Here is a 25,449-nt window from a genome sequence, read left to right on the forward strand (position 1 = left end):
TTATCTGGTTTTTGGGCAACAACGTTCACAATAACACAAGGTACTGTGGACTAGGGCATTTGGGCTAAATTTTATTTTGCCATCGGGACTGCTTAGATCACTACAGGTTTATTTATTTAAATGTTAACATCATATGTGAACAACATCCTTTGTCGCATTACGCCTTGGGGTTATAAGAACAGTTTCCAGAGTTCTTCTCTAATTTTGTACCGTGAACTTGGGCGCAACCAAAAGGAGATTGTGTTGCTCTAATGAACACAGCTTTTTTCTTTACCTATTAACATTTACTACCATTTTGTAACTAGGTACTGTGGACCAGGGTATACTTGTGCTTATGTTCACTTTGCAAACTCCGCAGTTTGCTTTTCGGCAGGTTTATCTTAATTTATGGATTTAATACTGACTGTTAACTGTATTCTTCTGTGGATTTACGCTTGGTGCTATAACAACAGTTGTGAATATTTTTCTTTTTTTGAACCATTAATATGGGTTCTTTTCATAGTACTAATTCAATTATAGGTGAATCCATCACAAACTAAGAAATGAAACATTGTTTTGGGACTTTATGGTTCTGTTGAATGTCATTATATAACCAATGTTTCTTTAAGTTCCATATATTGGTTAATTGTTTTTGGCCCTCTATATTGACACTGGCTGTTTTCTCTACCGACAAAGCATTATGGATCTTTTTAAGATCATTGATAATTTGTTTTTTCATGATACTCTTGTGAATTAGATACCAGAGTTTTTTCCATAGACCTAACCAATGCACATGTTGCATTATGGATCTTTTTAAGATCATTGATAATTTGTTTTTTCATGATACTCTTGTGAATTAGATACCAGAGTTTTTTCCATAGACCTAACCAATGCACATGTTGTATATGTACCTAGGTTAAGAAGGGTTTGATAATTATTATATATCTAGATTAGGGGCCATTATTGCCCCATTATTAGTACCTCATTTGATTTCCTAACAGTTTTGTACTCTAATACCAAAAAGCCAGAAAACGGGTCCACTGCTCGAACAAGGAAGAAAGCTGTAAAAACAACAGTACTCCACGTACACCCACTTCAGCTTGAAGAAACAAACTCAGTTATCATAAAACACAGGTTTATTTGATTTTAAACCACAAAACACTCCATTCAGGTAGATGGTTTAGCGCTTTCATCTGATCTCTCAGATTTCTTCAGAACCACCATTCCCAATTGACACACCCCTTTTATACTCTATTTGGCGCCAAAAAATTATTCAAAATTTTAAAAACATTAAATACTTTTTATATATGTATATACAAATTTCAATATTTAAAAACTATTTCTTTCATTACTAACAAACCTGACAATTATAATATACCTTAAATACCAATACAAAAGATTTTATTTTGTTTGTTATATAGGCATATAGGCAATTCATATTTATATAGTCTTTCTTCTTTAATTAAAAAATGTATACTAATAATTTTTATATAACACTTAAAAAATATATATATATATGTGTTGCATTAGACATAAAAAATGCTCCAAGGGTATGAGTAACCACAGGAAGGTCAAACCCGGTCCAACATTAGAAAAGGTTTAATGCTAATGTAGTCATTTAGGCCAGGGGGGGTTGTGGCGTCACAAATAATTTGCCACTCACTCTCTTTATAAGATAGAAAAGTTTTCCAATTACCCCCATATACTGTCATTTCCACCTGGTCTATTATAAAAAATTTGAATGTATGTTCTTGTCCTTTGTCTAATACATGCCTGCTAAGTGCATTCTTTGTATCCTTTTTTCTGATTTTATATAGGTGTTCATATATCCTCGCCCTGAGTTTCCTTTCCGTCTTGCCTACGTAATAGGCTGAACAGATGGTACACAGGGCGAGGTACACCACCCTTTGACTGTTGCAATTGCCCCTAAGACTCTTCACTCTAGTTTTTGAAAAATTGTCCAATATTGTGATCTTGTTCTCATTAATGTGTTTACAATAATTACAACTACCACAGCTTTTTGTCCCACTCCAAATCTTCTTGTTGTTTTTGTTGTTGTTAATTGATTGTACCTCCAGTAATTTTTTCAAATTTGGTGCTGTTTTAAATACACAGGTCAAATTAGTCCCTATGTATGTTTTGATGTTGTCAATGGAGGTTAACAATTCCCAATATCTTTTAAGGATGTCTTTCACAATATTTGAGTAAGGGTTAAATCTAATTACACACACTGTTTTGTTGACTCCTGAACATGTCTTCTTGTTCTTTGATTCAAGATGGACACCTAATAGGGACTTGTATTTGATGTTCCAATTCTTTTTGACCCAGAGCGTTACTTCTTCCACCATCCCTCTCGGATATTTTCTCTCTAGAAACATCTTTGCAATACCTTCAATTTCTTTCTCCATGGTGTCCTTAGTAGAGGACATCCTTGCTGCCCTTATGCACTGTCCCTTCAGGATGTTCTTAAAAATATGTTTGGGATGACAGCTACCAAATTCAATGTAGTCGTTGGAAAACGTAGTTTTTCTATGTATCTTTGAACTAAATCCATGTGGAGTTGTACTAATGAATGTGTCTAAGTAGGCTATCCCAAAAAGTTCTTTTTTATGTGTAAATCTCAGGAAATCAGTGCTAGAATTGATGAAGTCAATAAATCTTGGAATATCTTCTTTTTGGCCCTTCCATATTATAAAGATGTCGTCCAAAAATCTTGAATACAATGAGATGCTCTTGAAAAATTCACTTTGAAAGAGAAATTGATTTTCCCATTCCAGCATAACTAGGTTAGCGAATATGGGGGCACAAGATGCCCCATAGCCACTCCTAGTTTGCCTAAAATATTCACCTTCAAATTCAATGTAGTTGTGGTCCAAAATTAACCCCATCATATCCAAAATAAGGGATATTTTGTCCCAACTCAATCCTGAATACCTTTTTAAGCTATTCTCAAAATATTCCAATCCTGTTGTGTATGGGATGCAAGAAAATAGATCTTGAACATCTATTGTCAAAAAAGTTATTTCTTCTGACCATACATCAACTGTTAACCTACTCAGAAATTCCCAGGAGTCCTTTATAAGATGCGGCACTGAGTCGTAAATGTGTTTTGTCCACTGGTCAATTGCCACACCCAAATTGTAGGTTTTAGAGTTAGAACCTGCAATGATCGGCCTGAATGGTGGTGTCTCTACTGATTTGTGAATCTTCGGAATGCCGAAGATATGGGCCAATCTTGGGTGTTCAGTTCTCAAAAAATTATGGATTTCGTTTGTTATACGGTTGTCCAGTAAGTATTCTTCAATCACCAGATCTATCCTGTGATAACCTATATTTATTTGATTCAATGAAACTTCTTCATAGTTATTTGACAAAAAAAGAATATCCTGTATAGCTCTGGTATAGTTGATAGTGTCGAAGATAATGATACCCCCACCCTTGTCAGGCTTCATGAGTCTAATGTTTTTGTTGTTCACAATTTGTTGTAAACAATCTCTCTCTCCTTTGGTTAAGTTATCATTAAACATGGAAGTCAGTGAATTGGTCTTATAAATGTCCCTATTTAATTTGTAAATATCTTTAATTACCATCTTACTTTTTGGCGCCAAATAGAGTATAAAAGGGGTGTGTCAATTGGGAATGGTGGTTCTGAAGAAATCTGAGAGATCAGATGAAAGCGCAAAACCATCTACCTGAATGGAGTGTTTTGTGGTTTAAAATCAAATAAACCTGTGTTTTATGATAACGGAGTTTGTTTCTTCAAGCTGAAGTGGGTGTACGTGGAGTACTGTTGTTTTTACAGCTTTCTTCCTTGTTCGAGCAGTGGACCCGTTTTCTGGCTTTTTGGTATTAGTTTTGTACTCTAGTTTACTAAACATCATAGGTGTATATATACTACGACATGATTCAAACCCAGTTTTTATCCTACCTACATGTCTCTTTTAACTATTACTAATTACATATGGTTTTGTATTGTAGTCATATTAGTTGTGGAACACACAACATATTTATGTGAGCCATTAACCTGAAGCCCCATACACTATATATTTTCAATTGGTTTTATATAAGCCTTTTGGATATTCAGCCAAATTGGTACATTCTTTTTATATCACTAGGGACGAAGGTCCATACATATCTATGGTTCTTATTATATCAATAGATCTTATACAACACATGGGATGAATGTCCAGTTGGAATTTATAAGGATTTGTTTTCACAAATGACCTTTGGTTTGGGATCTTTTCTGAATTACTGGTAGCAGAGACGAATAGTCGGCTACAATAAATATGTCATGTCCTCATGATACCATAGTAACTTATGTTCAAGATTCAGACTGCATCTCATGCTTTCCATAATTGACCTTTTATATTACAGGAAGGTTTTTGGGCAGTGAGACGAATTGTCCACTGTATTTACATTTGGTCATACCAATTAATATACTAATATAGTGGGGCTATTTGGTTGGTGGCTTGCCTTGTGAATGAATAATAATTTTTTTCAAATTATTGTTTTTGATTGTTTTTCCACAACTATCTGGTCATATACAGTATATAACCATATAGATAGAGAGAGAGATATATATTTACTCCTTTTGATATTTTGAGACTTCTGTTCGGTAGGCTTAAGAACTGGTGTGGGATATTATACATCAGCCTCAATATGGACCTTAATGGTATTTTGCAAGGTCTTTCAGCTGACAAAGACAATCTTGAAGCATTTGGCTTCAACAATAGGGGGCCAACTAATAGCAACAACATTGATTGTGATTCCAAACAAAAATGTGGATTCATTTTTCATAATTTGACGAAGGACATGAAACATCTTGGGTCTAACATCTGGCACTTGAAGTTATTCAAGGCCTATAAATTAAAATACATTACATCTAGAGGTCTTAGGATCCATCTACAACCCCTAGTGGCCAATATTGATGCTCAGTTATCACAAGACTGGGCTTTGGCACAACATCAGGCCGCCATGTTGTTTGTCAATACCTTAATTGGGTATTATGAAAGAACTATTGAATCACAAATAGTTGAAATTAACAGTTTGTATGGAAGCTCAGGTATTTCAAACTGAACCCTATTTTCAGGAACATATCTCCTCTTTGGCCAAAGATTTGGCCAATTTGGAACAACAACTGATCAAGAGAAAAACACAGAAATTTAATTGAGATTTGTCAGATTATGACAAAGGGAAACCATTTGTTGTATCAAAGAAGGTTAGGTTCACTGATAGAGTTAGTAAAAACAAAAGCAATCAAGGCAGAAAAAGGCCCAGGTCAATTTTAAGAAGGACAGACTCTTCAGTTAGTATGACTTCAGAGGATGAAAACTCCTCAGCTACTGATTATGATGTCCCCTCACATCAGGTGTCCCCTGTTGCTAAGCGAAAACAGTCTGACCCTTTAGCCCCTTTAGACATAAGACACGCAGGGGGGTGGGGCAGAAAACATAGAAACAGACACGGGAACACCCAGTTTACAGGTACTGTTGCAACAGATTGTGAAATAGTGAATAGTGTACATAATATCTCTTCTTTTGAATTATCATCTGTACATATTCAAGTACTTAAAGGTCTGAATTTTGTGCCCTCTGCACCAATTTCTGAATTCAGTTTATTAAATGGTGTTAATGATTTCTGCAGATTGGTTAATCTTAAGATATTTTTTTCAGACCAAGATTCCACTCAAAGATCTACTGATTTCAAATTCGGTAAATCAGACTTTGTACCGCCTATGGATAAACATGTTTCTATTTTTAAGGAATGTGTCATTAAAGATTAGCATTTTTCTGACAGATACATACCTATTCATCATAATCTTACTCAAGCTGACAGACATGCATTAACTGAACTTCAACTTAACCATCAAATAGTCATTACTCCGGCTGATAAAGGGGGTGGTGTTGTTGTTATGGATCATAGTACATATAAAGACGAGGCCTATAGACAGCTGGCCGATACTCGTTTTTATATTAAGATGGTTGTTGATCCTACACCCAATTTTAAGGCACAAATAGATTCTCTACTGGATTTAGCGATGGAAGAGGGGATTATCAGTAGACAGACTTGCAAGCAACTTAAAGTGGTTGAACCAATGCCCCAATATTTATATCTACTTCCTAAAATCCACAAAGATTCTGTCAACCCCCCCCAGGGAGACCAATTGTCTCAGGTAGAGGCTGTCTTACAGAACCACTTTCCGCTTTCCTTACATATTATTTGAAACCACTTTTGGTTCATGTTAGATCCAGGATACAAGACAACTGAATTTCTTAATATAATTTAGGATTCACATCTGGAATCGGACTGGTGGTTATGCACTTTGGATGCGTCATCCCTATATACAAGTATTCCACATGATGCCGGTATCACTGCTATTTCATATTGGTTAAATAAATCTGGGTTATATTCCACTGGCTTCAATAATTTTTTGGTCAAGCTTACTGAGTATGTGTTATGCAAAAATATTTTCTATTTTGATGGACAACCTTATTGGCAGATTAAGGGCACAGCAATGGGGGCTTCTTTTGCCCCAATTTATGCTGACCTGTTTATGAGATTTTTTGAGCAATCATTCATCTATGATGTGGACCATAATTTGCATATAAATGATCTTAACATCTGGAGGAGGTATCTAGATGATTGTTGGATGGTGTGGCGTGGGGATAAGGACCGCGTGTCTGATTTTGTTAAGTATCTTAACAACAACCCTTGGGATATACAATTTACTTTGAATATTGAATATGAAGAGATTGTCTTCTTGGATGTTGTTGTTTCAAGACAGGTGGATCATACTTTAGCTACGCATGTACATAGGAAGTTTCCTCAGTTTAATACATTATTACATGCATCTAGCTCTCACCCTCGCCACATCATCCAAAACATTCCGAAGTCTCAATTTCTGCATACGAGACGCATATGCTCATCAGAGAATCAATACGAAGCCTGTGCACAAGACCTGTCGCACAGGTTCATTGATCATGGATATCTTAAGCATCATCTCTCTCACACCATTGAGCAAACTAAGCATGTGACACGACCCACTTTATTACAACATCATAGTAAGAAGGATCATGAAACATCTAATCCTAGGCAGCCAATCAGATTTGTTACGACTTTTGGGAACAATAAATTTAGATTTAGAGAAATCATTAACAGACATTGGGACATACTCAAATCCCATGAATTATTGAATGATATTTTACCAGATAAATGCGCTTTTTCATATAGGAGGGGTAGGACCATACATTCAAGGTTTACACATTACAAGAGATATACTCCAGCAATACCTGTTCAAACTACTTTATTTGGTGACAAATTGCTGGGCTGTTTTCCGTGTGGGCACTGTAGTGCCTGTGAACACATTCTGAAAACTAAAGAATTTTCAAGCAGGAATACATCTAAAGTATATCATATTAACTTTTTTGGTAACTGCAGTTCAGACTGGGTTATTTACTTGGCTACATGTACCTGTTCTTCATTCTATGTGGGCCAGACATCCAGATCATTTAAATTGAGGATTAGTGAACATCTCAGTGCCATTAGAAACCATCGCTTATCTAATGCTCTTTATAAACACACCACTCAACATTCTACGGCTGTCTTTAAATTTACCATCATTGACAGAATTCAAATGCATAGAAATTTCAAAGCAGGTTGGCACAATAAACTTAATAATATGGAAACAATGTGGATAACCAGGCTAGGGGCTTTGTTCAAACCTGGACTTAATGAGATGATATAATACGTTAACCTGCTTTTTCATACAATGTATTTTAATAATTATTTTATTTCATTTCATCTTTTTCATTCACCATTTTGAAGTAAGTCTTTATAAACTTTAATAATGTTATGATCTCTATGACATTGGCTTAGTATATACAATCCAATAGGTTTTTTGGCTATATCTCCTTAAATGAGGATCTATATAATACCAGGATGTCGGAAGCTGGGTAACTACTTATTGAACTTTGTTTCAGCACTGAAGAAGGCTGTTTTTTCAGCCAAAACCGGTTTGCTTACTATTAAATTTGTTTAATGGCATTTAATTTATAATAAACATTATTTGCCTGCATCCTTGTGCTGGTCCGTTTTTTTGGTTTCGTCATAGAAGTTGGTTTTGGCCTTGTTTTTGATGAAGGTGTCGGTTTAATATACAAATCTCTAGGCCTGAAAACACCCTCAGAAGTCTGTGACTGCTCAGCGGCTCCAGACCCATCCAAAGGAGAGAAATCCGTGGGTTCAATACTTGGAGAATCTCGCGGCATACCGGATTCCAAATGGGTCTCGGTAGAGGCCTGCAACTCAAAAGTAGTGGGCATCAGGGGCTGCGAAAGCGCCTCACTGAGTACCGGCGACTGGCTTAGGAGAAGCTTCATCATCAGTTTTGGACCTCGACGGTCTGTCTCTGTCTTTTCCTTTGCGTTTTTTGTGGATTCCGGTAGTCGGGACTGCTAACTGACGACATTTCAGGATAGTTAAATCTTGAACCAAAGTATTTAGAAGCAAAAATATACCTTCCGCTTAATAGTGCGTTGGTTAAATTTTGCAAAAAAGCGACAGCAAGGCACGTTGTGGTCAGGGCCTAGGCAAGGAATACAGTACAAATGAAAATACTTATGAGGTATTTGCTTCCCACAAGTAATGCAATAATTAACTTTTACTGACATTGGTAAGGAGCAAGAAAAAGTTTCCCCAACGGGGAACTTCGCTTTAGTTTGAAGACTTGGGTTCTGAAACTCGAAAACGAAAATTTCAGGAGTCGGCCAACCGGCACTTGCGAAATGCTTCTGCTTTGGGCACCAAGCGGCAATAAAGACTGGTTAAAAATGGCGTCTGCTGCATGTTTTATGCCCCTGACGACCTGACGTCATGGAAGAGGAGACACCAACCTATGCAGAACCCAAGACTTTGTTATTCAGGCCGACTGAGGGCAACCTGCCTGCAGATTACCAAAATGTAATGACTGCAACTGTGAAACACGAAGAACAGTCTTGAATAAAAGCCTTGTCCCCCTTTGTTCTGCTGGGACAGGTTGAATAGCCTGAATGCTAAGGAGAGAAAGTACTTGCTTTTGGGGCCTCTGCCCACTGGTTTGGGGGGAGGTCTGGCTATCCACTTAGGGTTGGGAATGAGTGGAAGTGGAATCTGTATCCTAGGGGAAACAATGTTTAAAACCTATTTGTCTTGGGTAATGTATTCCCAGTTTTTTGCATGCAGGGTGAGTTTTCCTCCTAAGGGTGCAAGTACTTGAGCAAGGCTTGGGGGAGTTAAGGATAAATCATTGTGCAATTTTACCATAGGGGGAGGGCTTACTACTCCCTGTTTTGGAAGTGGGACCACCCCACTGCTTAGATCTGTGCATAACTTGAGACTGAAATCTTGGGGGTCTGCTGCCCCTGGGTTTGGACTGAGAGGGCCTGGAAGGGACTGGAAAGGACCAGTTCTTTGAAGGCCAATGTCTACTGAATCTAGGTGGCTGCACTTTTAAGAAATCTTTAACAATTTGCATAGATTTAGCTTTCTCCTCCATCCTTTTGAGAACTACTTCTGCTTTATTGCTAAAAGGGCACTCTTGGTTTAAGGCTGCACCCAGTAATTTTGCTTTGACATGATCTGGCAAGTTTTGTTCCTTAAGCTAAGCATGCCTTCTAAGAACAGACCCAGTGGCAGCAGCCCTACAAGATGCTTCTAAAGCATCAAAACCACACTGCAAAGTACAACTTGATCCAGCAGAATGCATTAACTCTTATAAATGTTTGTGTCCTGCACAGTCAGGAATCAACATCATTTTCTGTTTAATTAGCCTCATAATATGCTGTTGATACTTTAACATATGAAACTTACAAGTTAAAGCCCTAATGGCCAGAGTAGCAGAGGTGTATACCTTCTTAGCCCATCTGTCTAAAGCCCTAGAATCCCTGTCAGAAGGAGTAGGATTCTTAGCAATACTAGCCTTAATGCCTTCTGGTCCTTGGGAAATGGTCTCTGGATCAGCAGTAGGATTTTTGAAGAGGAATTTGTGAGGGCCAGGTACTCTATAGTACCTGTCAGGTTTCCTGGGAGCTGAAGGCAAAGTGTCCAGGGTAAGGCTGGATTCCAAGAAGACATCTACAATCTCCAGAACAGGAGAGATAGCTAGAGACCTGTGCTGAGGCAGGTTTAAAAATTCCCTGAGTCTCTTTTTGGACTGAGAGTAGTCCTGGCCATCCCCGTGGAAATGCTCCCTAAGGGTATGCAGGGTTTCACCAAAAGAAAAATCTTCTGGAGGGGAAGCACAGAGAATGGAATCCTCTGCATCAGATAAGATAAGGGTATGTCCTAGTAGTCAGAAGGAACAGAGATATCAGATTCCTGATCAGAAGAATCATAAGGAAAATCAGTTCTAGGTCTCCTTGAGGGGGAAGGCTGGCTTCCCTTAATTAAGGTAATAAGGTCTTTAGCCATTCTAATCATTTGTTTTTGAGGCCAGTGGGCCTCAAAATGCACTTTGGTCGTCGGTTTCCTAGCGTAGTGCGAACTTTAGGCCTGAGAAATTCAGTATTTTTGGCTTGAAACAAAGTAGTCTGTTTAATATGGAAATTGGTAGGCCTGAATACACCCTCAGAAGCCGGTGCCTTCACAGTGGCTCCGGACCCATCCAAGGTAGAGACATCCGCAGGTTCCATAGTTGAAGCAGCATCTCGTGGCATACTGGACTCTGAATGGGTCTCACTAGAGATCTGCAAATCTGTATAAGTGGGTATCAGGGGCTGCGAACGCACCTCACTGAGGACTGACGGCTAGCTTAACGGTAGCGTTATCGGTAGTTTTGGACCTATGCAGTCTGTGTCTCTGTCTTTATCCCTACGTTTTTTCAGAAGATTGGTAGTCGGATGGCTTACAGATGCCATTTCGGAGTATGGAGATAGAGAGTGAAAGTATTTAGCTATAAAAATTGACCGACGATGGATAGTTCGGACATTGAACAAGGCACAAAACTGACAGCGAGGGAGATCGTGATCTAGGCCTAAACAGGTGACTCAGTAAGAATGAAAATCTCTACGAGGTATTTGCTTTCCACAGGCAAGACAATTATTAATTTTTTCTGACATCGGTTAGAGCAAGAAAAAAGTATTCCCCAACGGGGTACTTATCTTTTAGAAGACTTCATGTCTGAAACTCGAAAATGAAAATTTCAGGAGTCGGCTGACCGGTACTTGAGAACTGCTTCTGATTCGGGTACCGCATGGCAAGAAAGACTGATGTAATGGTGTCGGCTGCATGTTTTATACCCCTGATGTCCTGACGTCATGGAAGAAGCAACAGCATCAGACGCAGAAATCCCAAGACTCTGGTATTCAGGCTGGCCGAGGGCTACCTGCAGGCAGATAACCCAAATGTGAAGACTGCAACAGTAACAGTGAAACACAAAGAACATCTTTGTCCATGTTACACTCCTGAAATCAGGCTGATGGCCTGGCTGAAAAGGAACTAGTGTTAATTTTTCCAACACAAAGTGAAAATCTCAAGGAGGAGCCATTTGTTGACTAGATGGCCTAGTATGCAACAACCCTTTCAAAAACATTTTAACACTAGAATGCACTGAAAAGGCGGATGTGTGGCCAGGCATGCAGAAATGACCTAGAGGTGTACTTGGATGGAGAAGTACGGCAGGCCAGAGGATAATTACTCACACAAGTAATGCAGAACCAGAGAAACTAACTCTAATAGTATCCTTCTTCTCATTTATTGATCTATGGCTTTCTATAGGCAATGTTTCTTTGTCTCATTTAATACCTGCTGCACATCTACAGAAAATATGTACCTAAAACATATTAAAACTCTATAATTTAGACAGTTAGCTGAAGATTTTTCTAGATGGTGTGCATTTAACAACCCCTGTTTTGACAGTCCAGTCTACAAGGAAGCTTATGGAAACTGCCCTTGCCCATTTCTAAAAGGGAGAAACACTGTTGCCAAGGCCAGATGAGATCACCCAATGATCAATGGAAAGTTGATCTAAATCTTCAGAATGATGTTGATATTTATGGAAAAGCATACAGGAATATTCTTATCTAATGCAACGAAAATGCATAGGTCCTTCCAGGCCAGCTTGCAATGAGTCCTGGAGTGAAATTTTGCCAATTGTTTGTTGTGAATGGAGGTGAATTGATCTATTTGAGGCGTTCTTCAAAGCTGGATTAAATTCTGGAAAAAGTCATGATTTAATTTTCAGTTATGAAGGTCTATCCTGGTCCTGCTCAAACTTGTCTGCCACAAAATTTTCCTCTATTGTAAGATGCCTGTAGAGTAAAGTTGTACTGGAAAGCTATATATATATATCAGGTTACCATGGCTAGTCTGTACAGAGTGTAAAGATGTTGATCCCCATTACCATTTATGTATTACATTACTGTGGTGTTTTCTGTAAGCACATCTACTGAGCTGACAGCATTTATTACTGTCAACATCTCTTTTGGGTGTGTGCACGTGCTTCTGTCCGTCCATTTTGTTCCAAAGATCCTGAACATTTACTCTCATAAATAATGCTTCTCAAGCAAAGTCTGAAGTATTTACAGTTACAAAGTGTGCTGGAGCTGAAAGAGAAAATGGGAGACCATGACTCACATGGAAATGGTCTCACCACCAAAGTAGTTTACTTTTTTCAAATCCCAAAACTGGAATCTGAAATATCAGGGAATGTTGATGCTGGGACCATACATATTTTAGGTACCACTGAATTTTTCACGTGGAGTCTGGTTAGAGGAACCAAGAGAATCATAGATGCTATGAATCCCTGCATCTGAATAAATGCCCTGGCTGAAGCTTTGAGTTGAGTGAAAAAAAAACTCAGGAAAAGATCTACAGGTATGCTTTTTTTTATCCTGTGCAAGAAAAACTCTTTGAACTGAGGTATGTAAGAGACACTGCAGGAAAACAATCCTGTGAGAAGGAGTCAGACAAGACTTTTGGATCTTCTGAAACTCCAGTCTGTGAATGAGATCTCTCACGCAAGTGAGAGATCCCTGACACTTTTAAAATAACTGCAAAGATAAACAATTTGTCTACATAAGGAAAAATGTGAATCCAGTACAGTATGCAATATGCTAGAACTGGATCTAGACACTTTTTGAAAACCCTTCTAGTGGTGTATAACCCAAAGGGTAATACAGAGAACTGAAAGTGTAACCCAGACACAGAAAAACTTAAGAAACAGTTGAAATCTGAGGCTATGGGAATGGGTAAGCACTCTTTAAGCTTCTTAGTAACTTTAGATTTAAAAGGGGAATCAGAAGTAATAGATTATTTAAGGATAATATGTTGAATAATAGTTATGTACTTAGAATAACTTGGTATCTGTGTTATCCGTAGTCACTCAGGCTGGAACTTGCAGCATCATGAGGCATCCTATTCAACCAAAGCATGAGTACCGGCTTTGTCCCAGCTGAGTGGAGGAGAGCCACTGTCATCCCTTTGCACAAAGGTGGAGCATCCACCGATCCGGGAAACTATACACCCATCAGCCTAACTAGCCTTCTCTGCAAGGTCATGGAACGGATCATCATGAACCGCAATAACAAGGACATTGGTAACCTGCAAACACTCAATCCCACACAGTTTGGTTTCGTCAAGGGGAGGTCATCTCTGCTAAATTTAGTCGACTTCTCTGAGACAGTCACCAAAGCCATCGACAAAGGGAAGACCGTGTAAACTGCCTACTTTGACCTGGCCAAAGCCTTTGACACTATTCCCCACTCGGGCATAATAGATAAACTCTCTCAACTAGGCATCAATCCATATGTTACCAGATCGGTAGCAAACTGGCTCACTGATAGACCCACCTAGTCAAAATAGGAGAAGCCACCTCAAGCAGTAGACCCGTAAGAAAATAAGTTAAGATAATGTCTTCTGCCATTTTAAGCATTTGAGACTGAGGCAAGGTAGCAGGCGCCTGAGAGTGGGTAGTCGGTTTCTTGGGTGTGGTTCGAATCCTGTACCTAAGAAACTTGGTCATTTTTGAAAGAACAGTAGTTGTGAAAGAAGACATCCGTTTGTGTCGAGATTCGGTAGTGCAAAGGAATTCCTCGGAAGCCGGTGCCTGCTCAGCGGCTCTGGACCCATTCAAGGTACAGACGACCGCAGGATCCTTAGTCGAAGAAGAGTTTTGCAGTACACTGGACTCCGAAAGGGTCTCGCTAGAAGCTTGCGAATCAACTGAAGCGGGCATCAGGGGCAGTGAAAGTGCTTCACGGAGTACTGGAGGACTGACTACTAGCTTAACGGAAGCGTCGTCGGTAGGTTTGGACCTGTCTTTATTTTTACGTTTTTTGGGAAGATCTGCTGTTGGATGACTTATCGAAGCCATATCGGAATTCGAGGACTGTAAACAAAAATATCTGGCTACAATAAGGGCCTGACGACAGATAGTTCTGGCTTTGAACAAAGCACAGAAGCGACAACAGGGGACTTCATGTTCTGGGCCTAAACAAGTGATGCAGTAAGAGTGGAAATCTCGGTGTGGTATTTGCTTTCCACAGGCAAGACAATTAACTTTTTCTGACATCAGTTAGTGCAAGAAAAAAGGATCCACAATGGGGTACTTAACTTTAGAAGACTTCAACTTCAATTCGGTAGACGAAAACTCAGGTAGCAGTCGACCAGCATTCATGCTAACTGCTTTGGGTTCAGGCTCCACGGCAAGAAAGACTGACGTAATGGCATCAGCTGCCTTACTTTATACTACTGATGACCTGATATCAGTCCTCAAGCGACACCAACCAACGCAAAAATACTACACCTCTGGTATTTGTGCCGGACAAGAGCAACCCTGGCAGGGATAACCCAAATGTGATCTGCAACAGTGAAACATGAAGAACATTGTTCCAAAAGGCCTTGACTCGAACCAGCCCCCCACAGATACCGGGGTGACAACCTAGACTGGTGGCCCAGCCTGTCCCAGGGGAAGGGGAGCAGAGCTGGCCATAGACTCTGATCTGGTAGGGATAAGAGAAGTCCCAGTAGTCCCCATCACCTCCCTGCTGGGTGCCGGTTCCCGTAAGTCCGAACCCTTCAAAGTCAGACGAAGAGAAAGATGTCTGGGACTAGGAGAAGGTTTTGCAATCCTGTGGGCTGGGGAAGTCAAGAGCACCAGTTCAGTTTGAGCCCTCAAGAAGGACCACATCATCCTGTCCATATCAAATGGGAGGATGCTCCAGGAGGATCGGGAGGAAACTGAGGACCTAGCCAGTGACCCATGCTGGGACCCTGAAGGTCTTCTACGCTGGTCCTGGGAACAGATCCTGCGCACAGGAGAGAATAAATTATCTCCTCCCATAAGATCCAAAAGAAGATCCTCCACCAGGATGGAATCCAACATGGGTCTTGGATCCGACTGTAATGGATCCAAAGAAACATGAGGGCCCAATGAGACGGTCCTCAAACCCTTCGGCTCCAAAAAGGTCAGATCTGTGGTAAGTCTGTTTTGACTCGGATCCGAAGGCCTCTGATCCGGGAGTCGAACCAAAAATCTTTGGATCCGAAGGGCTGGGAGTGGAAGCCCTGGATTCGGGAGACGACTCTTTAGACGTTCTTGGATTGGAGATCCTCGGATCTGACACCGTTAAGGTTGGAGTTGGATCTGGGATCCAACAGCTTAGCTTTCTTGCAAAGAACCCCCCTTCGAAGGTTTCCTCTTGTGGCCAGAGGATCCAGCTAGTAGGAAGATTCCTTAACCAAGGGGCGCCGCTGAACCAGGCCTTTTAGAAGAAGCATGTCACGGCAGTCAACCAGAGCCCTGAGGTTGAATGCAGCACAAATGCTGCATTCAACCTCCAGATGGCCGGCGCAAGACAGAAGAGGCACTCCTCGTGCGAGTTGAAAATGGATCTTCCGACCACACAAGGAGCGCCTCTTGAACCCCAAAAGCCTGTCTGACATGTGGAAACAGCCAAAGCCAAAGGAAAGACTTAAAGAGGAGTTGGGAAAACCAGGCTAGAAGTCCAAAACCCTGAGATCTATTCAGTACCAACAAAGGAAATCTGAAGAGACTAAACAATAATAAATTATTAATACACTATTAAATTATCAATAAAATGTAAATAAAATTATTATAGAATTGCGGGGACAGCTAGGAAGAGGTTCCTACGCTACGAAACTGGTCAATGGAAAAGGGCGCCAAAAACCAAAAACAACAGACGACCAGAAAAACACTATTGATAAAGTACAGTTTTGTACCTACCATAAATGTAGATGTCTGAGAGGAATGCATCTGCAGTCTTTACAAATAGGTTGTCCTGTCGTCAGGCAGCCCTTCGGTCGGCCGGATTCCAAAGTCTGGGTCTGGCTTCGGCTGGAGTTGCACTTCACCAGACGTCATTGCGGAAGTTATTCGGGTATAAAGGCAGCAGCCGACGCCATTTTCCTCAGTGTTTCTTGCCCCAGATGCCAGGTGCCCTCTTGGATGGCTAAATTTGGATAAATGCCAAAGTTTCCAAATAGTAGAGAGCAAACACACAAAATAAGCATGTATGTACATATATACAAACAAATACACCATAATAGATCCCCCCCAAGCTAGCTGAAGATTGGCAAATACCCTAGGAATACCTCAGAGGGGAAGGAGGGTGGGTAATCCTGACTGCAGATGCATTCCTCTCGGACATCTACATTTATGGTAGGTACAAAACTGTACTATGTCCTTCAAGGATGCATCTGCAGTCTTTACAAATGGGTAGAATACCATAGCTAAACTAGGGGAGGAGGAAATGAGAAGAGATTATGGTGTAGTTAGGATCCCTTGCAAAACAGCAGTGGCAAAACCAGCACGGGATCTGGAGTATAGAGGTAAGTTATAATGCTTGGCAAATGTATGCACGGAGGTCCAAGTAGCAGCCTCTATAATGTCCTTGGTAGCCACTCCTCGTAAGAAAGCTGTGGTAGTGGCTGTAGCCCTTGTGGAGTGAGGCCTGATGTTCTCTGGAGTCTTCTTTCCATGGTAGGAGTAACAAAATCTAATGCAATTTCCTATCCATTTGGAGATTGTCTGTTTAGAAATTGGTTTCCCTTCCTTTCCTGTTGCATATGCTACCAGAAGCTGGTCAGTTTTCTATTGTTTTTGTCCTGTCCAGGTAGTAGCGTAATTGTCTGTGTACATCCAAGGTATGTAAGAGCCTTTCTCCCTGTTCTGTGGGTTGGGGAAGAAAGTAGGAAGGTGGATAGCCTGATTTAAAGAGACTCTGGATACCACCTTAGGCATAAATGTAGGGTTTGTTCTCATGGATACTCTATCTTGATGGAAGATCAGGAAGGGTTGCACTGCCATTAATGCCTGTAGTTCAGAGACCCTTCTTGCTGAAGTTATTGCCAGCAGGAAAGCAGTCTTCCAGGATAAGTATTGTAATTCTGCTGTTGCTGCTGGTTCGAAAGGAGGAAGAGTCAGTTTTTCTAGCACAAAGTTCAAGTCCCATGCTGGCAATGGAGGTTTCCTGGGAGGTTTTACATTTTTAATTCCTCTCAGAAACTGTCTGAGCAGAGGATGCGAGAAGACAGGAGGATCCAAGCTGTATTCTGCTGAAATAGCTGATGCATGTATCTTGATGGAAGAATAGGACAGGCCTGTATGGTAGGGCTCTGCCAAGTACTCCAGGATGTTGGCAATGTTCACCAGTGTCACATCTTGCCCCTTTGCAGTACTCCAGATGAGATATCTTTTCCATTTTGCTGCATAATTCTTTCTTGTTGAAGGTCTACGAGCCTCCAGGATTATGTCTTTAACCCTTTGGGATAAATTTGGGTTAATTGCTGTTATGTAATGTTCCAGGCAGTTAGCTGCAGAGTTTTTAGGTTTGGATGCAGGATGTTGTAGTTGTTCTGTGTTAGCAGTAATGGGATCAGGGGCAGTGTCCATATTTGTTCCCGGGACATGCTCCTCAGCAGTGGATACCAATGTTGTCTTGGCCAGTTTGGGGCTATCAGAATGATCCTCGGACGTTCCTCTTTGATCTTCAGAAGCACCTTGTGCATCAAAGGAAGTGGTGGGAAGGCGTATGCTGTCAGGCTTTTCCAACTGAAAGAGAGGGAGTCCACCTTCCAAGCAAGTGGGTGGTAAGTCCTTGTGCAGAATTTCTTCAACTGGTGATTGAAAGGGGATGCAAACAAGTCTATTTGTGGTAATCTCCATTTTCTTGTGATGGTGTTGAAGATGTCCGGATGTAGCATCCATTCGTGAGCATCTGTTGTAGTTCTGCTTAATATGTCTGCTAGAATGTTTTCCTTCCCTGGTACATAAATTGCCTGTAACTGAATGTTGTAGCTCAGAGCCACATCCCATAAGTCCAGTGCCAGCCGGCATAGAGGGTATGAGTGTGTGCCTCCCTGTTTGTTGATGTACCACATAACTGTGGTGTTGTCTGTCCTTATCATTAACTGGCCTTCTTGGAGAAAGGGTCTGAATGCCTGGATTGCCAATTTTACTGCCATCATTTCTTTGAGATTTATGTGCAGATGCAGCTGCTCTTGAGTCCATAGGCCTTGAATGCACTTGTCCAGCATGTGTGCCCCCCAACCGAGGTCTGAGGCATCTGTCGTGATGGTTTGTCTTGGTTGGCTTTTGCAGAAGGGCAATCCTGTGTTTGATTGGCAGGCCTGGGCCCACCATAGGAACTCCTGTTTCAGGCATGGGATCATTGGAATTTTGGTTTCTAGGCTGTGCTTGTGCTGGGACCATAAGTTCTTTAGGTACCACTGTAGCTTTCTCATATGCAGCCTGGCATGAGGGACCAGTATTATGCAGGATGCCATGAAGCCTAGAGCTTGCAGCACTTTTCTTGCAGTTAGATGGTTCTGCTTTGTTAATGCCAAGAAGTAGAGAGGAAGTTGCTCTTTCTTTTCTGCAGTTAGGAATGCCATTTGTTTTGATGTGTCCAGTTCTGCACCCAGAAAAGTTATTCTTTGGGATGGAATCAGCCTTGACTTTTTTGTATTGACTGTGTATCCCAGGGCTTGCAGCAAGAAGATGACTCTTTGTAAGTCTTCCGTTAGCTTGTTTTTGTTGTCCGCTTGTATCAGGCAGTCATCCAGGTAGGGGTAGATTTGAATCCCCTGAAGTCTGCAATGAGCGATTACTGATGCCAGGCATTTCGTGAACACTCTGGGCGCAGTAGATAAGCCAAAGGGCAATGCTGAGAATTGATAATGCTCTGATCCTACAAGAAATCTGAGGTATCTTCTGCAAATTGGTCTTATGGGGACGTGCAGGTATGCCTCCTTGAGATCTAGAGTTACCAGCCAAGACTCCTTGCCCAGCATGGGAAGAAGCTGCTGTAGGGTCAGCATTTTGAATTTTGGAACAATGAGGAATGTGTTTAAAGCGGACAGGTCTAGAATAGGCCTCCATTTGTTTTCTTTTCTTGGTACCAGGAAGAGTCTGGAGTAAAATCCCTTTCCTTGCTCCATAGATGGTACCCTTTCCACAGCTCTCATTCTTAATAATTGAGATATTTGCTTTAGAGCTTCTGTCCTTTGAGTAGGTGGAAGGTTTGGCATTCCTCTCTTTTCTGGTAGAGTATGGAAATGGAACCTGTAACCTTGGTCTATAGTTTGCAAAATCCATTTTTCTCTTGTAATGCAGTGCCAGTTTCTTGAGAATAAGGTTAGCTTTCCGCCTAAGGGTGCTTCTAGTTGTTCCCTGGTAGGCGGTGCCACCGCCAAGTCACTGTGATTGAGTTGTTGCAGTGGTGGTGGCTGTATCCATGCCTCGTTGGTTGTTACCCTGCCACTGGCGACCCCTGTAGGCACCCCTGGATTGGTGTCTGCCTCTAGAGCGCCTATTCCTGCCCCTTTGTGACTTAGAGGATTCCGGAAAGGACCAATTCTTGGAGGGCCAGTTCCTGCTAAACCTTGGAGGTTGAACTTGTAAGAAATCTTTCACTGTTTGCACAGATTTTGCTTTCTCTTCCATCTTTTTTAGTACCTGCTGAGCAGGGGAACCAAATAAATTGACCTTGTCCATAGGTGCATCCAAAAGCTTAGATTTGACATGGTCTGGTAGTGCCTGTTCTTTCAACCATGCATGTCTCCTGATAACTGTGCCAGTCATGGCTGATCTAAAGGAAGCCTCCAGTGCATCATAGCCACATTTTAAAGAATGGTTACTAACCTGCTGTATGTTATGTACCATTTCTTGAACATACTTTTTATCTAAAGATTCTTCAGAGGACAGCTTTTTAGTCAACTGGTCAAGCATAAACTCTTGATATTGAATCATATGAAATTGGCAGTTCAAAGCTCTAGCTGACAAAGTAGCAGAGGTGTAAACTTTTTTACCCCATCTCTCTAAGGACCTGGATTCCCTTTCAGAGGGGAGAAGGTTTTTAGAAGTAGTAGCGGCTACAGCTTTAGGACCCTGGGAGATAGTCTCTGGATCTGCAAAAGGAGCCTTATATAAGTGGTGATGAGTGTCCGGGACCCTGTAGTACCTATCGGGCTTAGCAGGAGCCGGAGGTAAAGAATCAGGAGCAGTGCAAGCATCATTAAATGCATCATCAACAACAGGAAGAACTGGAGGTATAGCTAAAGGCCTATGCTGTGGCAAATGTAGAAAGGTCCTAAGCCTTTTTCTAGAGTCTGAGAAATCTTGGCCCTGCCACTGAAATTGTTCCCTCATAGCATGCAAGGTTTCCCCAAAGGAAAATTCCTCAGGAGGAGAGGCTGAAGGGATGGACTCCTCAGCATCAGAATCTTCGTAAGGAGAATAAGAAGCCTCAGGAGGGTCTGTATGTTCTGAGTCATCAGAGGAATCATCAGTGGATACTGGCTCAGGGGGCTCTGCTCTAGGCCTCTTTTCTGGAGGAAGGAGAGAGGCCCTGTCTGGATGAGGCTGGGCTCCACGAATTAAAGAGATGAGATCCTCAGCCAAAGAAAGCATGTGGGAGCTGGAGCTGGGCCTGTGAGAAGGGGGCTTGGCAGGCACAGGTTTTGATGCTTTGGCTGCTTTAGCCCTGGCAAAGGCCTTAATAGACATAGCTGGAGGAGGCCTAGCAGCTCCACGTGCAGGGGTTGAAACATCCAGGGGAATGGTGTCTGATAAATCCTGTGAAACCACAACAGCAGGTTGGATTTCAGAAGCCATTTCTACCAGGTTAGAAGAGGCCTCGGTAGAAGGCATGATATCGGCTGTAGAAAGAACCGCTTGCTCGGTTTCGGCCGAAACCGAGACACTCGTGGTTTGCTTAACCGCGGTTTCGGCCAAAACCGCGGACCACGAGTGTCGGTCCTTTTCTTTGCGTTTTTTGGTAATTTGCGTAGTCGGAGGATCCGACGGCATAATGTAGGCAAAATCGGAGCCGAAAATCTGTTCAGCAAAGTCCGACCGACGTCTAAGCGTCCGTCGGTTAAAAGAAGCACAGGCTAGACAAGCTGCTACGTCGTGGTCTGGGCCTAAACAATGTATACAATAGGAGTGGAAATCTTTATGAGGTATTTGTTTCCCACAAGATAAACAGTTATTAACTTTCTCTGACATCGGCTGAGGCAAGAAAGAGTCCCCAACGGGGTACTTAGCTTTATAGAAGTCTTCGAAGTAGTATTCGGTAGTAGTAATCTCTGGATCTGACCGACCGGCACTTGCGAACAGCTTCTGCTTGGCCACGCGGCAAGAAAGACTGGGGAAAATGGCGTCGGCTGATGCCTTTATACCCGAATAACTGCCGCAATGACGTCGGGTGAAGTGCGACTCCAGCCGAAGCCAGACCCAGACTTTGGAATCCGGCCGACCGAAGGGCTGCCTGACGACAGGACAACCCATTTGTAAAGACTGCAGATGCATCCTTGAAGGACATCTAAATGGAGAAGTAAAACTTCGAAGGAAAGTAAAAACTAACAAGAAATCCCAAATAAGTAACTACTTACAGAAAATTATGAGGAGCTAAGCTATCTGCATCTGATCAACTAAAGTGACAAACAAGATCTAAAGGGTTAGAGGGCAGAAGAGCATTGTGGGATGGGAGGGGCTTGAGCTAAGCTGTTGTCTAGTGTGCCGGCTCGGATCTGATGTCAGATCCTAGACTCATAAATGATGAATGGGGACTAGGATAACATCAGATCTTTCACTTGTATAAACCTGGTTCAAAAAGAAAAATGTAAGACTAGTTTCCAAGACGCTTCTTTCTTTGGTAACAGAAATATTCTTGACTAAAAACATTTCCCAGTCAAACACAGGGGGGCAGGTTTCATCAGCTCATGAGTCAGATGATGTCGAATGACAGAAGGGAAGTAGCCTCTGAAAAGGGGACAGGGGAAGGAGAGAATCCCCCTGCCATATCGATTCACTCTCCGCACCCATTTGTCTGAGATTATCTGTTGCCACACAGAAAAATGGACAGACAATTTTGGGGAAGATTTACGTTTTGCCAAGGTGGGAAGGGAAAATGGAAGAATCTACAGATACTCATTCAGATATGTAGGACTGTCCTTACTTCTGGGGGAGATAATCCTCTCTTTTCAGAGCCCCCTTGCTATTATTTTTAAAGACTACTTGCCAGAAGCTTGGCATCTCTTTATTTTGCTTTTTTATAAAAAAAAAAAAATAGTCTGTAAAACCTTTATCAAACTTGAAGAAGGCAGGCTAAAAACAAATTGAAGTAACCCCCTGAATCATTTTTTTCTCCCGTCACACTTTAAGACCTCAGCAGTAGATGGTCCACGAACAACATCTCTACCTAAAGAAGAGTTCATAATTTCAGCTTTAACATCCTCGTATAGATACTGTGAGCATAACCATGCAAACCTCATCATTACAGACCTAGCAGATGCTCTGAAAGAAGCATCACCTGAAAATGTTTGCATATTTCAGAGTGTTCTGTCACCTGAGACTTGGAACTTACAAAAGAACAGCAGAATGCTACAATATTTTTCCTCAGGAAAAAGAAAGGTGACTATGATGTTCCTCTATTCTCAAATGATGCAAGCATAAACTTACATGAGCCTGACAATTAAGAATTTTAAAATGAAATGTGGCAGAAGTATACAGTTTCCCCCAAAATTTATCAAAGGGGAGGACTAGCAACAGCAGAATTCACCAAAGAAATCAATGCAGGGTCCGGTCTGGGACTGGAAAATAAATCTTTATGGCTGGGGAACTTTATACAATCTATCTGCTTTCTTAGGTGAAGATGGCTAGCTGTCAGGAAAGTTAGTCTAATAAATGCATCCTCCAATGCTACCCTAACAGAAGGAAAAGGAATGGGTTCACTAAATTCCAGATGTAACAAATCATATATATATATATTTTTTTTTAAGGACAGTGGGATATCACTATGTTCCAACTGAAACAACTAGTTTATTCTGAATATGGTTTCAGAAAAAGAAGTCTTCTAAGGGGCTATCAGAAGAAACTTTCCACATAATCAGAAACAGTTACTGAAGAACTGAAAGCAGAAGTTGTTCCCTCAAAATCAATTTCCTGCTCAGTGTACAAGGAAACTTCAGAAACTGAAGAATTCCTTTGACTCTTACCAGTAAACCCCAGAAACCGAAGGATCAAAAGCCTGAATCAGGCCCAATAAATCTCTTGTCCAAAGCAATGGAGACCAGGGAAAATAAAATGTTGAACTTTCTGCTTTACTTTGATAGGAATTTCTTAAGAAGGAGACAAGACTCTTACCAGGCAAATCATCCCTGGGGACAGGCACCCCATTTCATCTAGGTAGAGAATTGTTCACAGTTCTTTCCTCAGACACCACAAAATGTGGGACTTACAAAAGAAAAGCAGAAGGCTACAATGCACAGCAAAACAGTTGATCCTTCTGTGAACAGCATAATTCACATCATGGAAAGTGACCGTCATTATATCTTGACAACAGACAGGTTCTTGTATGAACATTGGTGATGTCAGTCTCTTGTTTAAAAATGATAAAAACAAGTGGTGCATTCTCTTTTCCTTTTCTTTTGTTCTCCTTGACCTTCCTCACAGAATCAAGCTGAAGACCACGGTTGGTATTCTCTGAAGCCTTGGTACAACGCAGAAGACTTCACATCATACTCAAGTATGCATAATGCCTGTTCAGCTTGGGAATTTTACACAAACACATTACCTGAAGGAGAAAGTGTGTCTGAATGTTGCAGAACTAGCTAGTTCACTTGCACATAAAAAACATATACAAAAATTACTACAGCTCAAGCAGAGTTCAGTTTACATTAGAATGTTTGTAATATTCCCATGTGTTTAAATGTAATAAAAATGTTTCAACAAAAAATAGTGAAAAAGGCAATGAGACATGAAGTAGAGGTGTCTATGGTCTTTAATCAGTACTGACAATGACAAGTCTTATGTAAATACTCACACTGCAGAAACTTCTGAAATCAAAGTTCTACATGAAAATGATCTACTGGCAGAGAATGTTCTTCAGACATTGTGCTCATAACAGCAGCAGTTAACAGCGTTACATTCTGTAACAGCTAGTAAACACCAAAAGAAGATGAAGATCAGCAGCATGAGCATTTTGTCTGAAAAACGAAAGAACCACCAATGATACTAGGAATGTCTCAGTGAAAGACGTTTCAAAAACATGGAAGCAGTGTTTGCCCGATTATGCCACTAGCAACACAGGTTTAATAAATCAGTCTAATCTTGGACAACAGAGTGTAAAGGTAAACACAAAGGGCTACAAGAGCAGCTCCAATTTCAGAGATCAGACATGCATTTTTTTTTTTTTTTAAGCAAACAGTACTGTCTCCTTAATGCGGATTGAAAAAACAGAATTTGTGCGCTTCATAAAACTAATAAATCCCTAGCAGTTATCTGGGCTATGCATGTATGCATGTACATAAGTTTGCATAGGTCTGCTGTCAGACAGCACTGCACTTGAGGAATGAGTGTGAAAATGAGATGATATTAGGGGAAAAAAAAACACGTTCATGAATGTGACTGACCTACACATCTCCTGCATCTTACTATCCATAAGCAAAATAGGGGAAGACAACTAAGGAAAAAAGAAAGAATAACACATTATACAACGACCCCCCCCCATTAATATTCAAAACACGTGCACGCTGATTGGTCAGCGTGCACGTTGTAAATCAGAGTTATAGTAATGGAAAAAGGTCCGGTCGCCTGGACTTTTTCCATTACTATAACTCATTTTTTACAGCAACGGAGAATGCAAGATCTCCGTTGCTTCACACTGTCTCGCTATGTTAAACTCGTTTAACATATTGAGACAGCATTAAAAAAAGCAACGGAGATTCTCCGTTGCTTTTTTTAATGCTGTCTCACTATGTTAAACTCATTTAACATAGTGAGACAGTTTGTAAAAAGCAACGGAGATCTTGCTTTCTCCGTTGCTTTTTACAAACTGTTTCGCTATGTTAAATGGATTTAACATGGCGAGACAGCTTTAAAAAAAGCAACGGCTCAGTTGCTTTTTTAAAGCTGTCTCGCTATGTTAAACCCATTTAACATAGCGAAACAGTTTGTAAAAAGCAATGGAGATC

At 41.0% G+C, this 25,449-nt stretch overlaps 1 protein-coding gene across 1 annotated transcript in view; it reads right to left on the bottom strand.

Annotated features, from left to right (window-relative positions):
- ATAD2B (ATPase family AAA domain containing 2B) overlaps positions 1-25,449 on the bottom strand; it is a 4,508,062-nt gene that overhangs the window by 1,524,001 nt on the left and 2,958,612 nt on the right. The gene's annotated exons all lie outside the window — the stretch shown is intronic.

The sequence above is a fragment of the Protopterus annectens genome, chromosome 2.part1 (assembly GCF_019279795.1).
Source record: "Protopterus annectens isolate FY-2018-M chromosome 2.part1, PAN1.0, whole genome shotgun sequence".
Lineage (NCBI taxonomy): Eukaryota > Metazoa > Chordata > Ceratodontiformes > Protopteridae > Protopterus > Protopterus annectens.